Source organism: Ambystoma mexicanum, chromosome 13 (assembly GCF_040938575.1).
Source record: "Ambystoma mexicanum isolate Mex_15411 chromosome 13, UKY_AmexF1_1, whole genome shotgun sequence".
NCBI lineage: Eukaryota > Metazoa > Chordata > Amphibia > Caudata > Ambystomatidae > Ambystoma > Ambystoma mexicanum.
The window spans coordinates 631845213-631858040 of NC_090938.1; the positions used below are offsets into that span (position 1 = coordinate 631845213).

The 12828-nt window shown below is 49.8% G+C and overlaps 2 non-coding genes across 2 annotated transcripts; both read left to right on the forward strand.

Annotated features, from left to right (window-relative positions):
- The first annotated feature begins 2010 nt into the window (after positions 1-2010).
- Positions 2011-2097, forward strand: TRNASTOP-UCA (transfer RNA opal suppressor (anticodon UCA)). Its single transcript has one exon. It is a non-coding gene; the product is annotated as a tRNA-Sec (tRNA).
- Positions 2098-4491: 2394 nt separating this feature from the next.
- On the forward strand, positions 4492-4578 carry TRNASTOP-UCA (transfer RNA opal suppressor (anticodon UCA)). The gene has a single exon. It is a non-coding gene; the product is annotated as a tRNA-Sec (tRNA).
- The last annotated feature ends 8250 nt before the right edge of the window (positions 4579-12828 follow it).

Sequence of the window (12828 nt, forward strand, 5' to 3'; positions counted from 1 at the left end):
CACCGTAGACCACCATTCATCATCTCCCCTCTCAAAGTCAGCATTGCTAGCCCTGCTAGCTAGCCTAAGCCACCTCACCATAGACCACCATTCATCAGATCCCCTCTCAAAGTCAGCATTGCTAGCCCTGCTAGCTTGCCTAAGCCATCTCACCATAGACCACCATTCATCATCTCCCCTCCCAAAGCATTGCTACCCCTGCTAGCAAGCCTAAGCAGCCTCGCCATAGACCACCATTCATCATCTCTTCTCTCAAAGTTAGCATTGCTAGCCCTGCTAGCTAGCCTAAGCAGCCCCACCATAGACCACTATTCATCATCTACCATCTCAAAGTCAGCATTGCTAGCCCTGCTAGCTAGCCTAAGCCACCTCACCATAGACCACCCTTCATCATCTGCACCCTCAAAGTCAGCATTGCCAGCCCTGCTAGCTAGCGTAAGCCATCTGACCACAGACCACCATTCATCATCTCCCCTCTCAAAGTCAGCATTGCTAGTCCTGCTAACTAGCCTAAGCCACCTATCACACAGACCACCATTCATCAGATCCCCTCTCATTGTCAGCATTGCTAGCCCTGCTAATTAGTCTAAGCACCTCACCACAGAACACCATTCATCACCTCCCCCTCTCAAGGTTAGCATTGCTAGCACTGCTCGCTAGCCTAAGCCACCTCACCATAGACCACCATTCATCATCTCCCCTCTCAAAGTCAGCATGGCTAGCCCTGCTAGCTAGCCTAAGCCACCTCACCACAGACCACCATTCATCATCTAACCTCTCAAAGTCAGCAGTCCCTCAAAACTCCAGCATCGCCTTGCACCACTTCCAGATGTAAGCCCTTTGCTTTGTTCTCAAGTGGAAGGAACCCCTTTACCCTGATGGCATTTGACTTCCTGCACCTCCTCAATGCAGCTCTGCACTCTACTGAAGATCCCCAGCAGGTGTTCACCCTTCCACCCCCAGCAGCACCCACAGCGGTGGCGCGAGGACACTCAGCCGGGTGTGTGTGAAATCTAACGGGATGATGTATATTCACAGCCTTGCCCCACATTGCCCACTCGTCTCTCATTCTTCCTTCCACCACCTCTAGTGTTTTAGCGGCAATATAACTACCGTTCCCCATGTACTGGGCAGAACGTAAAATAGCTCAGCAGGTTGAGTGCTCACTGCTGCAATTTGCAGGTAGCTGGTGTGAATCTCAGCAAGATCAGCTCCGCCTCTCATCATTCCGAGGTCGATAAAATGAACACGAGTTTCGATTGGACAAAAATAATTTTATAAACTTGATCTCTGTAAAGCGCTTTTGGCTAAAGAGCGACACAAAGAAGACATTATTGTTACACTGTGCTCACCATTTCTAGTAAAAAATGCAGGAAAAAAACAGTGAGGAGAACGTGATGCGTGTGCACTTAAAGCGCAAAACGAGCAGATAGCTGCAACTGAATGGGGAGCCCCAGCCCTGCTCCCCTGATTTCTCCAGTCTCCTCCCCCTCCTCTAATGTTCATGCGATGGTCAACATCCCCCACCCCTGTACAGCCTCTACTGCTCCCCAGATAGGTTTACACGTTATAATTCCTGTAAATGCATTATGTACAATACACTCAAAGTGCCAAGAGGCCACCCTGGTGGTGAACTCTGCGCTCTACTAATACTAAAAATAAATCAGTTGATAGATAATTCCACGGAAAAGCTCAGGGATTTCAAAGCGCTGCCAGCATCGCCACATGTGAAGAACGTATTGCCTGTACTTTGACCACATTATACAAGGAAGCCTCAGCTCCTTCCAAGTTACCCAGAAGTCCATGCAGTGATTTACATACAAGTAGTGGCGTCGTTTTCCTTGATTTTTTTTCTCTCAAGGCAGGACAGTTAAGGTTATCAATAATGGATGTCCCCTGGCCTGAAGCAGAAACTCAGTTTAATTCAGTTCAAACTGCTTCTTTCCGACTCTATTAGTGAGAGATACTGTTTGCAGGTGACATATATATGGTGCTGTTCTCTTCGCCACTGCCCGGATGAGCCTCAGTGGTCTGGGGTGCAGGCTTCAAACCTGTAGCTGTTTAGCAACAGAGTGGTTCAATTCCACCTTCTGGGCGGATATGTGTTTCTTTTTCCTGTGATCAGCATTTTTATCTTGGGTCCATGGTAATCATTTAGTGCCTGGATTTATATCACAGAAAAAAGAATTGTACCAATCATAAATACCCATCTCTAGTGATTAACAGCATGCGGTGCCAGCAGTTCTTCTGATGATGCACAGGAAGGCAGCACCTTTTCGGGGGATTAGGAATGTGATTTCACTTTTAACCTTTTTGACGATGCAAATAACCAGACCCCCTTTGATATAACCTATGTGGTCACACCCCTTACTCCTCCTGGGAATACATTGTTTTTGTCTGCACAATGTCTGCTGATACTGCATGGGCTCACCATAGACCACCATTCATCATCTCCACCCTCAAAGTCAGCATTGCTAGCCCTGCTAACTAACCTAAGCCATCTCACCATAGACCACCATTCATCATCTCCAACCTCAAAGTCAGCATTGCTAGCCCTGCCAGCTAGCCTAAGCCACCTCACCATAGGCCACCATTCATCATCTCCCCTCTGAAAGTCAGAATTGCTAGCCCTGCTAGCTAGCCTAAGCCACCTCACCATAGACCACCATGCATCATCTCCACGCTCAAATCAGCAGTGCTAGCCCTGCTAGCTAGCCTAAGCCATCTCACCATAGACCACCATGCATCATCTCCACGCTCAAATCAGCAGTGCTAGCCCTGCTAGCTAGCCTAAGCCATCTCACCATAGACCACCATTCATCATCTCCCCTCTCATAGTCAGCAGCCCACCTCACCATAGACCACCATTCATCATCTCAACGCTCAAAGTCAGCATTGCTAGCCCTGCTAGCTAGCCTAAGCAACCTCACCACAGACCACCATTCATCACCTCCCCTCTCAAAATCAGCATTGCCAGCCCTGCTAGCTAGCCTAAATGCCTCACCACAGACCACCATTCATCACCTCCCCTCTCAAGGTCAACATTGCTAGCCCTGCTAGCTAGCGTAAGCCACCTCACCACAGACCACCATTCATCACCTCCCCTCTCAAAGTCAGCATTGCTAGCCCTGCAAGCTAGCCTAAGCGCCTCGCCTCACCACAGAACACCATTCATCACCTCCCCTCTCAAGGTCAGCATTGCTAGTCCTGCTAGCTAGCCTAAGCCACCTCACCGTAGACGGCCATTCATCATCTCCCGCTCTCAAAGTCAGCATTGCCTCAAAACTCCAGTATCGCCTTGCACGGCTTCCAGATGTAGGCCCTTTGCTTTGCTCTCAAGTGGAAGGAACCCCTTTACCCTGAGGGCATTTGACTTCCTGCACCTCCTCAATGCAGTTCTGCACTCTACTGAAGATCTCCAGCAGGTGTTCACCCTTCCACCCCAGCAGCACCCACAGCGGTGGCTCGAGGACACTCAGCTGGGTGTGTGTGGAATCTAACGGGATAATGTATATTCACAGCCTTGCCTCACATTGCCCACTTGCCTCTCATTCTTCCTTCCACCACCTCTAGTGTTTTAGCGGTAATATCACTACCGTTCCCCATGTACTGGGCAGCTGGTGAGATAGCTCAGCAGGTTGAGCGCTCGCTGCTGCAATTTGCAGGAAGCTGCTGTGAATCCCTGGAAGGTCAGCTCCGCCTCTCATCATTCCGAGGTCGATAAAATGAACACAAATTTCGATTGGGCAAAAATCGTTTTATAAACTTGATCTCTGTAAAGCGCTTTTGGCTAAAGAGCGATACAAAGAAGAAATTATTATTACCCTGTGCTCAACATTTCTAGTTAAAAATGCTGAAAAAAACAGTGAGGAGAACGTGATGCGTGTGCGCTTAAAGAGCAAAAACAGCAGATAGCTGCCACTGAATGGGGAGCCCCAGCCCTGCTCCCCTGATTTCTCTAGTCTGCTCCCCCTCCTCTAATGATCATGCGATTGTCAACCTCCCCCACCCTTGTACAGCCTCTACTGCTCCCCAGATAGGTGTACACGTTATAATTCCTGTAAATGCATTATGTACAATACACACAAAGTGCCAAGAGGCCACCCTGGTGGTGAACTCTGTGCTCTACTAATACTAAACATAAATCAGTTCATAGATAATTCCACGGATCAGCATCAGGGATTTCAAGGCGCTGCCAGCATCGCCACATGTGAAGAACATATTGCCTGTACTTTGACCACATTATACAAGGAAGCAGCAGCTCCTTCCAAGTTACCCAGAAGTCCATGCAGTGATTTACATACAAGTAGTGGCGTCGTTTTCCTTGATTTGTTTCTATCAAAGCAGGACAGTTAAGGTTATCAATAATGGTGTCCTAAACCTGAAGCAGAAACTCAGTTTAATTCAGTTCAAAAGGCTTCTTTCCCACTCTATTAGTTAGAGATACTGTTTACAGGTGACATATATATGATGTTGTTCTGCTCCACCGCTGCCCGGATGAGCCTCAGTGGTCTGGGGTGCAGGCTTCAAACCTGTAGCTGTTTAGCGACAGAGTGGTTCAATTCCACCTTCTGGGCGGATATGTGTTTCTTTTTCCTGTGATCAGCATTTTTATCTTGGGTCCATGGTAATCATTTAGTGCCTGGATTTATATCACAGAAAAAAGAATTGTACCAATCATAAATACCCATCTCTAGTGATTAACAGCATGCGGTGCCAGCAGTTCTTCTGATGATGCACAGGAAGGCAGCACCTTTTCAGGGGATTAGCAATGTGATTTCACTTTTAACCTTTTTTGACGATGCAAATAACCAGGCCCACTTTGATATAACCTATGTGGTCACACCCCCTTACTCCTCCTGGGAATACACTGTTTTTGCCTGCACAAACAATGTCTGATGATACTGCATGGGCTCACCATAGACCACCATTCATCATCTCCACCCTCAAAGTCAACGTTGCTAGCCCTGCTAGCTAGCCTAAGCCACCTCACTATAGACTACCATTCATCATCTCCCCTCTAAAAGTCAGCATTGCTAGCCCTGCTAGCTAGCCTAAACCATCTCACCACAGACCACCATTCATCCTCTCTGCCCTCAAAGTCAGCATTGCTAGCCCTCCTAGCTAGCCTAAGTCATCTCACCATAGACCATCATTCATCATCTCCCCTCTCAAAGTCAGCATTGCTAGCCCTGCTAGCTAGCCTAAGCCATCTCACCATAGACCACCATTCATCAACTACACTCTCGATGTCAGCATTGCTAGCCCTGCTAGCTAGCCTAAGCCACCCCACTACAGACCACCATTCATCACCTCCCCTCTCAAAGTAAGCATTGCTAGACCTGTTAACTAGCCTAAGCCACCTCACAAAAGACCACCTTTCATCTCCTCCCTCAACGTCAGCATTGCTAGTCCTACTAGCTAGCCTAAGCCATCTCACCAGAGACCACCATTCATCCTCTCCACCTTCAAAGTCAGCATTGCTAGCCCTGATGGCTAACCTAAGCCATCTCACCATAGACCACCATTCATCATCTCCCCTCTCAAAGTCAGCATTGCTAGCCCTGCTAGCTGGCCTAAGCCATCTCACCATAGACCACCATTCATCATCTACCCTTTCGAAGTCAGCATTGCTAGGCCTGCTAGCAAGCCTAAGCCACCCCACTACAGACCACCATTCATGACCTCCCCTCTCAAAGTAAGCATTGCTAGCCCTGCTAACTAGCCTAAGCCATCTCACCATAGACCACCTTTCATCATCTCCACCCTCAAAGTCAGCATTGCTAGCCCTGCTAGCTAGCCTAAGCCACCTCACCATAGACCACCATTCATCATATCCCCTCTCAAAGTCACGATAGCTAGCATTGCTAGCTAGCCTAAGCCGCCTCACCACAGACCACCATTCGTCATCTCCCCTCTCAAAATAAGCATTGCTAGCCCTGCTAACTAGCCTAAGCCATCTCACCATAGACCACCATTCATCATCTCCACCCTCAAGGTCAGCATTGCTAGCCCTGCTACCTAGCCTAAGCCACCTCACCATAGGCCATCATTCATCATCTCCCCTCTGAAAGTCAGAATTGCTAGCCCTGCTAGCTAGACTAATCCGCCTCACCACAGAACATCATTCATCATCTCCTCTCTCAAAGTCAGCATTGCTAGCCCTGCTAGCTAGCCTAAGCCACCTCACCATAGACCACCATGCATCGTCTCCATGCTCAAATCAGCAGTGCTAGCCCTGCTAGCAAGCCTAAGCCATCTCACCATAGACCACCTTTCATCATCTCCCCTCTCAAAGTCAGCATTGCTAGCCCTGCTAGCTAGCCTAAGCCACCTCACCATAGACCACCATTCATCATCTCCCCTCTCAAAGTCACAATTGCTAGCATTGCTAGCTAGCCTAAGCCGCCTCACCACAGACCACCATTCGTCATCTCCCCTCTCAAAATAAGCATTGCTAGCCCTGCTAACTAGCCTAAGCCATCTCACCATAGACAACCATTCATCACCTCCACCCTCAGGGTCAGCATTGCTAGCCCTGCTACCTAGCCTAAGCCACCTCACCATAGGCCACCATTCATCATCTCCCCTCTGAAAGTCAGAATTGCTAGCCCAGCTAGCTAGACTAATCCGCCTCACCACAGACCATCATTCATCACCTCCTCTCTCAAAGTCAGCATTGCTAGCCCTGCTAGCTAGCCGAAGCCACCTCACCATAGACCACCATGCATCGTCTCCACGCTCAAATCAGCAGTGCTAGCCCTGCTAGCTAGCCTAAGCCATCTCACCATAGACCACCATTCATCATCTCCCCTCCCAAAGTCAGCAGGCCACCTCACCATAGACCACCATTCATCATCTCCACGCTCAAAGTCAGCATTGCTAGCCCTGCTAGCTAGCCTAAGCTACCTCACCATAGACCACCATTCGTCATCTCCCCTCTCAAAATAAGCATTGCTAGCCCTGCTAACTAGCCTAAGCCATCTCACCATAGACCACCATTCATCATCTCCATCCTCAAAGTCAGCATTGCTAGGCCTGCTAGCTAGCCTAAACCACCTCACCATAGGCCAACATTCATCATCTCCCCTCTGAAAGTCAGAATTGCTAGCCCTGATAGCTAGCCTAATCCGCCTCACCACAGACCATCATTCATCATCTCCCCTCTCAAGGTCAGCATTGCTAGTCCTGCTAGCTAGCCTAAGCCACCTCACCGTAGACCACCATTCATCATCTCCCCCTCTCAAAGTCAGCATTGCTAGCAATGCTAACTAGATTAAGCCATCTGACCATTGACCACCATTCATCATCTCCCCTCTCAAAGTCAGCATTTCTAGCCCTGCTAACTTGCATAAGCCATCTGGCTATAGACCACCATTCGTCATCTCCCCTCTCAAAGTCAGCATTCCTAGCCCTGCTAGCTAGCCTAAGCCACCTCACCACAGACCACCATTCAACTCCACCCTCAACATCAGCATTGCTAGTCCTACTAGCTAGCCTAAGCCATCTCACCACAGACTACCATTCATCCTCTCTGCCCTCAAAGTCAGCGTTGCTAGCCCTCCTATCTAGCCTAAGTCATCTCATCATAGACCACCATTCTTCATCTCCCCTCTCAAACTCAGCATTGCTAGCCCTGCTAGCTAGCCTAAGCCACCTCACCATAGACCACCATTCATCATCTACACTCTCGAAGTCAGCTTTGCTAGCCCTGCTAGCTAGCCTAAGCCATCCCACTACAGACCACAATTCATCACCTCCCCTCTCAAAGTAAGTATTGCAGGCCCTGTTAACTAGCCTAAGCCACCTCACAAAAGACCACCTTTCATCTCCACCCTCAACGTCAGCATTGCTAGTCCTACTAGCTAGCCTAAGCCATCTCACCACAGACCACCATTCATCCTCTTCACCCTCAAAGTCAGCATTGCTAGCCCTGAAGGCTAACCTAAGCCATCTCACCATAGACCACCATTCATCATCTCCCCTCTCAAAGTCAGCATTGCTAGCCCTGCTAGCTGGCCTAAGCCATCTCACCATAGACCAAGATTCATCATCTTTCCTCTCAAAGTCAGCATTTCTAGCCCTGCTAACTAGCCTAAGCCACCTCACAAAAGACCACCTTTCATCTCCACCCTCAACGTCAGCATTGCTAGTCCTACTAGCTAGCCTAAGCCACCTCACCACAGACCACCATTCAACTCCACCCTCAACATCAGCATTGCTAGTCCTACTAGCTAGCCTAAGCCATCTCACCACAGACCACCATTCATCCTCTCCGCCCTCAAAGTCAGCGTTGCTAGCCCTCCTAGCTAGCCTAAGTCATCTCACCATAGACCACCATTCATCATCTCCCCTCTCAAAGTCAGCATTGCTAGCCCTGCTAGCTAGCCTAAGCCATCTCACCATAGACCACCATTCATCATCTACACTCCCGAAGTCAGCATTGCTAGCCCTGCTAGCTAGCCTAAGACACCCCACTACAGACCACCATTCATCACCTCCCCTCTCAAAGTAAGCATTGCTAGCCCTGTTAACTAGCCTAAGCCACCTCACAAAAGACCACCTTTCATCTCCACCCTCAACGTCAGCATTGCTAGTCCTACTAGCTAGCCTAAGCCATCCCACCACAGACCACCATTCATCCTCTCCACCCTCAAAGTCAGCATTGCTATCCCTGATGGCTAACCTAAGCCATCTCACCATAGACCACCATTCATCATCTCCCTCTCAAAGTCAGCATTGCTAGTCCTGCTAGCTGGCCTAAACCATCTCACCATAGACCACCATTCATCATCTACCCTCTCGAAGTCAGCATTGCTAGGCCTGCTAGCAAGCCTAAGCCACCCCACTACAGACCACCATTCATCACCTCCCCTCTCAAAGTAAGCATTGCTAGTCCTGCTAGCTAGCCTAAGCACCTCACCATAGACCACCATTCATCCTCTCCACCCTCAAAGTCAGCATTGCTAGCCTTGATGGCTAAACTAAGCCATCTCACCATAGACCACCATTCATCATCTCCCCTCTCAAAGTCAGAATGGCTAGCCCTGCTAGCTAGCCTAAGCCACCTCATGATAGATCACCATTCATCATCTCCCCTCTCAAAGTCACAATTACTAGCCCTGCTAGATAGCCTAAGCTGCCTCACCACAGACCACCATTCGTGTTCTCCCCTCTCAAAGTAAGCATTGCTAGCCCTGCTAACTAGCCTAATCCGCCTCACCACAGACCATCATTCATCATCTCCTCTCTCAAAGTCAGCATTGCAAGCCCTGCTAGCTAGCCTAAGCCATCTCACCATAGACCACCATTCATCATCTCCCCTCTCAAAGTCAGCAGGCCACCTCACCATAGACCACCATTCATCATCTCCACGCTCAAAGTCAGCATTGCTAGGCCTGCTAGCTAGCCTAAGCCACCTCACCACACACCACCATTCATCACCTCCCCTCTCAAATTCAGCATTGCTGGCCCTGCTAGGTAGCCTAAGTGCCTCTCCACAGACCACCATTCATCACCTCCCTTCTCAAGGTCAGCATTACTAGCTCTGCTAGCTAGTGTAAGCCACCTAACCACAGACCACCTTTCATCACCCCCGTCTCAAAGTCTGCATTGCTAGCCCTGCTAGCTAGCCTAAGCGCCTCACCACAGAACACCATTCATCATCTCCACCCTCAAAGTCAGCATTGCTAGCCCTGCTAGCTAGCCTAAGCCATCTCACCATAGACCACCATTCATCATCTACCCTCTCGAAGTCAGCATTGCTAGCCCTGCTAGCAAGCCTAAGCCACCCCACTACAGACCACCATTCATCACCTCCCCTCTCAAAGTAAGCATTGCTAGCCCTGCTAGCAAGCCTTAGCCACCCCACTACAGACCACCATTCATCATCTCCCCTCTCAAAGTCAGCAGGCCACCTCACCATAGACCACCATTCATCATCTCCACGCTCAAAGTCAGCATTGCTAGCCCTGCTAGCTAGCCTAAGCCACCTCACCACAGACCACCATTCATCACCTCCCCTCTCAAAGTCAGCATTGCTGGCCCTGCTAGGTAGCCTAGGTGCCTCTCCACAGACCACCATTCATCACCTCCCCTCTCAAGGTCAGCATTGCTAGCCCTGCTAGCTAGTGTAAGCCACCTAACCACAGACCACCATTCATCATCTACCCTCTCGAAGTCAGCATTGCTAGCCCTGCTAGCAAGCCTAAGCCACCCCACTACAGACCACCATTCATCACCTCCCCTCTCAAAGCAAGCATTGCTAGCCCAGCTAACTAGCCTAGGCCATCTCACCATAGACCACCATTCATCATCTCCACCCCCAAAGTCAGAATTGCTAGCCCTGCTAGCTATCCTAAGCCACCTCACCATAGACCACCATTCATCATCTCCCCTCTCAAAGTCACAATTGCTAGCCCTGCTAGCTAGCCTAAGACGCCTCACCACAGACCACCATTCTTCATCTCCCCTCTCAAAGAAATCATTGCTAGCCCTGCTAACTAGCCTAAGCCATCTCACCATAGACCACCATTCATCATCTCCAACCTCAAAGTCAGCATTGCTAGCCCTGCTAGCTAGCCTAAGCCACCTCACCATAGGCCACCATTCATCATCTCCCCTCTCAAAGTCAGAATTGCTAGCCCTGCTAGCTAGCCTAAACCGCCTCACCACATACCATCATTCATCATCTCCTCTCTCAAAGTCAGCATTGCTAGCCCTGCTAGCTAGCCTAAGCCACCTCACCATAGACCACCATGCATCATCTTCACGCTCAAATCAGCAGTGCTAGCCCTGCTAGCTAGCCTAAGCCACCTCACCATAGACCACCATGCATCATCTCCACGCTCAAATCAGCAGTGCTAGCCCTGCTAGCTAGCATAATCCATCTCACCATAGACCACCATTCATCATCTCCCCTCTCAAAGTCAGCAGGCCACCTCACCATAGACCACCATTCATCATCTCCACGCTCGAAGTCAGCATTGCTAGCCCTGCTAGCTAGCCTAAGAGACCTCACCACAGACCACCATTCATCACCTACACTCTCAAAGTCAGCATTGCTAGCCCTGCCTGCTAGCCTAAGTGCCACACCACAGACCACCATTCATCACCTCCCCTCTCAAGGTCAGTATTGCTAGCCCTGCTAGATAGCCTAAGCCGCCTCACCACAGACCACCATTCTTCATCTCCCCTCTCAAGTTCAGCATTGCTAGCCCTGCTAGCTAGCCTAAGCCATCTCACCATAGACCACCACTCATCATCTCCAACCTCAAAGTCAGCATTGCTAGCCCTGCTAGCTATCCTAAGCCACCTCACCATAGGCCACCATTCATCATCTCCCCTCTCAAAGTCAGAATTGCTAGCCCTGCTAGCTAGCCTAAACCGCCTCACCACATACCATCATTCATCATCTCCTCTCTCAAAGTCAGCATTGCTAGCCCTGCTAGCTAGCCTAAGCCACCTCACCATAGACCACCATGCATCATCTCCACGCTCAACTCAGCAGTGCTAGCCCTGCTAGCTAGCATAATCCATCTCACCATAGACCACCATTCATCATCTCCCCTCTCAAAGTCAGCAGGCCACCTCACCATAGACCACCATTCATCATCTCCACGCTCGAAGTCAGCATTGCTAGCCCTGCTAGCTAGAATAAGAGACCTCACCACAGACCACCATTCATCACCTACACTCTCAAAGTCAGCATTGCTAGCCCTGCTAGCTAGCCTAAGTGCCACACCACAGACCACCATTCATCACCTGCCCTCTCAAGTTCAGCATTGCTAGTCCTGCTAGCTAGCCTAAGCCACCTCTCCATAGACCACCATTCATCGTCTCCACCCTCAAAGTCAGCATTGCTAGCCCTGATGGCTAAACTAAGCCATCTCACCATAGACCACCATTCATCATCTCCCCTCTCAAAGTCAGCATTGGTAGCCCTGCTAGCTAGCCAAAGCCACCTCACCATAGGCCACGATTCATCATCTCCCCCCTCAAAGTCAGAATTGCTAGCCCTGCTAGCTAGCCTAAACCGCCTCACCACATAACATCATTCATCACCTACACTCTCAAAGTCAGCATTGCTAGCCCTGCTAGCTAGCCTAAGTGCCTCACCACAGACCACCATTCATCACCTCCCCTCTCAAGGTCAGTATTGCTAGCCCTGCTAGATAGCCTAAGCCCCTCAACACAGAACACCATTCATCACCTGCCCTCTCAAGATCAGCATTGCTAGTCCTGCTAGCTAGCCTAAGCCACCTCACCATAGACCACCATGCATCATCTCCACGCTCAAATCAGCAATGCTAGCCCTGCTAGCTAGCATAATCCATCTCACCATAGACCACCATTCATTATCTCCACGCTCGAAGTCAGCATTGCTAGCCCTGCTAGCTAGCCTAAGAGACCTCACCACAGACCACCATTCATCACCTACACTCTCAAAGTCAGCATTGCCTCAAAACTCCAGTATCGCCTTGCACGGCTTCCAGATGTAGGCCCTTTGCTTTGCTCTCAAGTGGAAGGAACCCCTTTACCCTGAGGGCATTTGACTTCCTGCACCTCCTCAATGCAGTTCTGCACTCTACTGAAGATCTCCAGCAGGTGTTCACCCTTCCACCCCAGCAGCACCCACAGCGGTGGCTCGAGGACACTCAGCTGGGTGTGTGTGGAATCTAACGGGATAATGTATATTCACAGCCTTGCCTCACATTGCCCACTTGCCTCTCATTCTTCCTTCCACCACCTCTAGTGTTTTAGCGGTAATATCACTACCGTTCCCCATGTACTGGGCAGCTGGTGAGATAGCTCAGCAGGTTGAGCGCT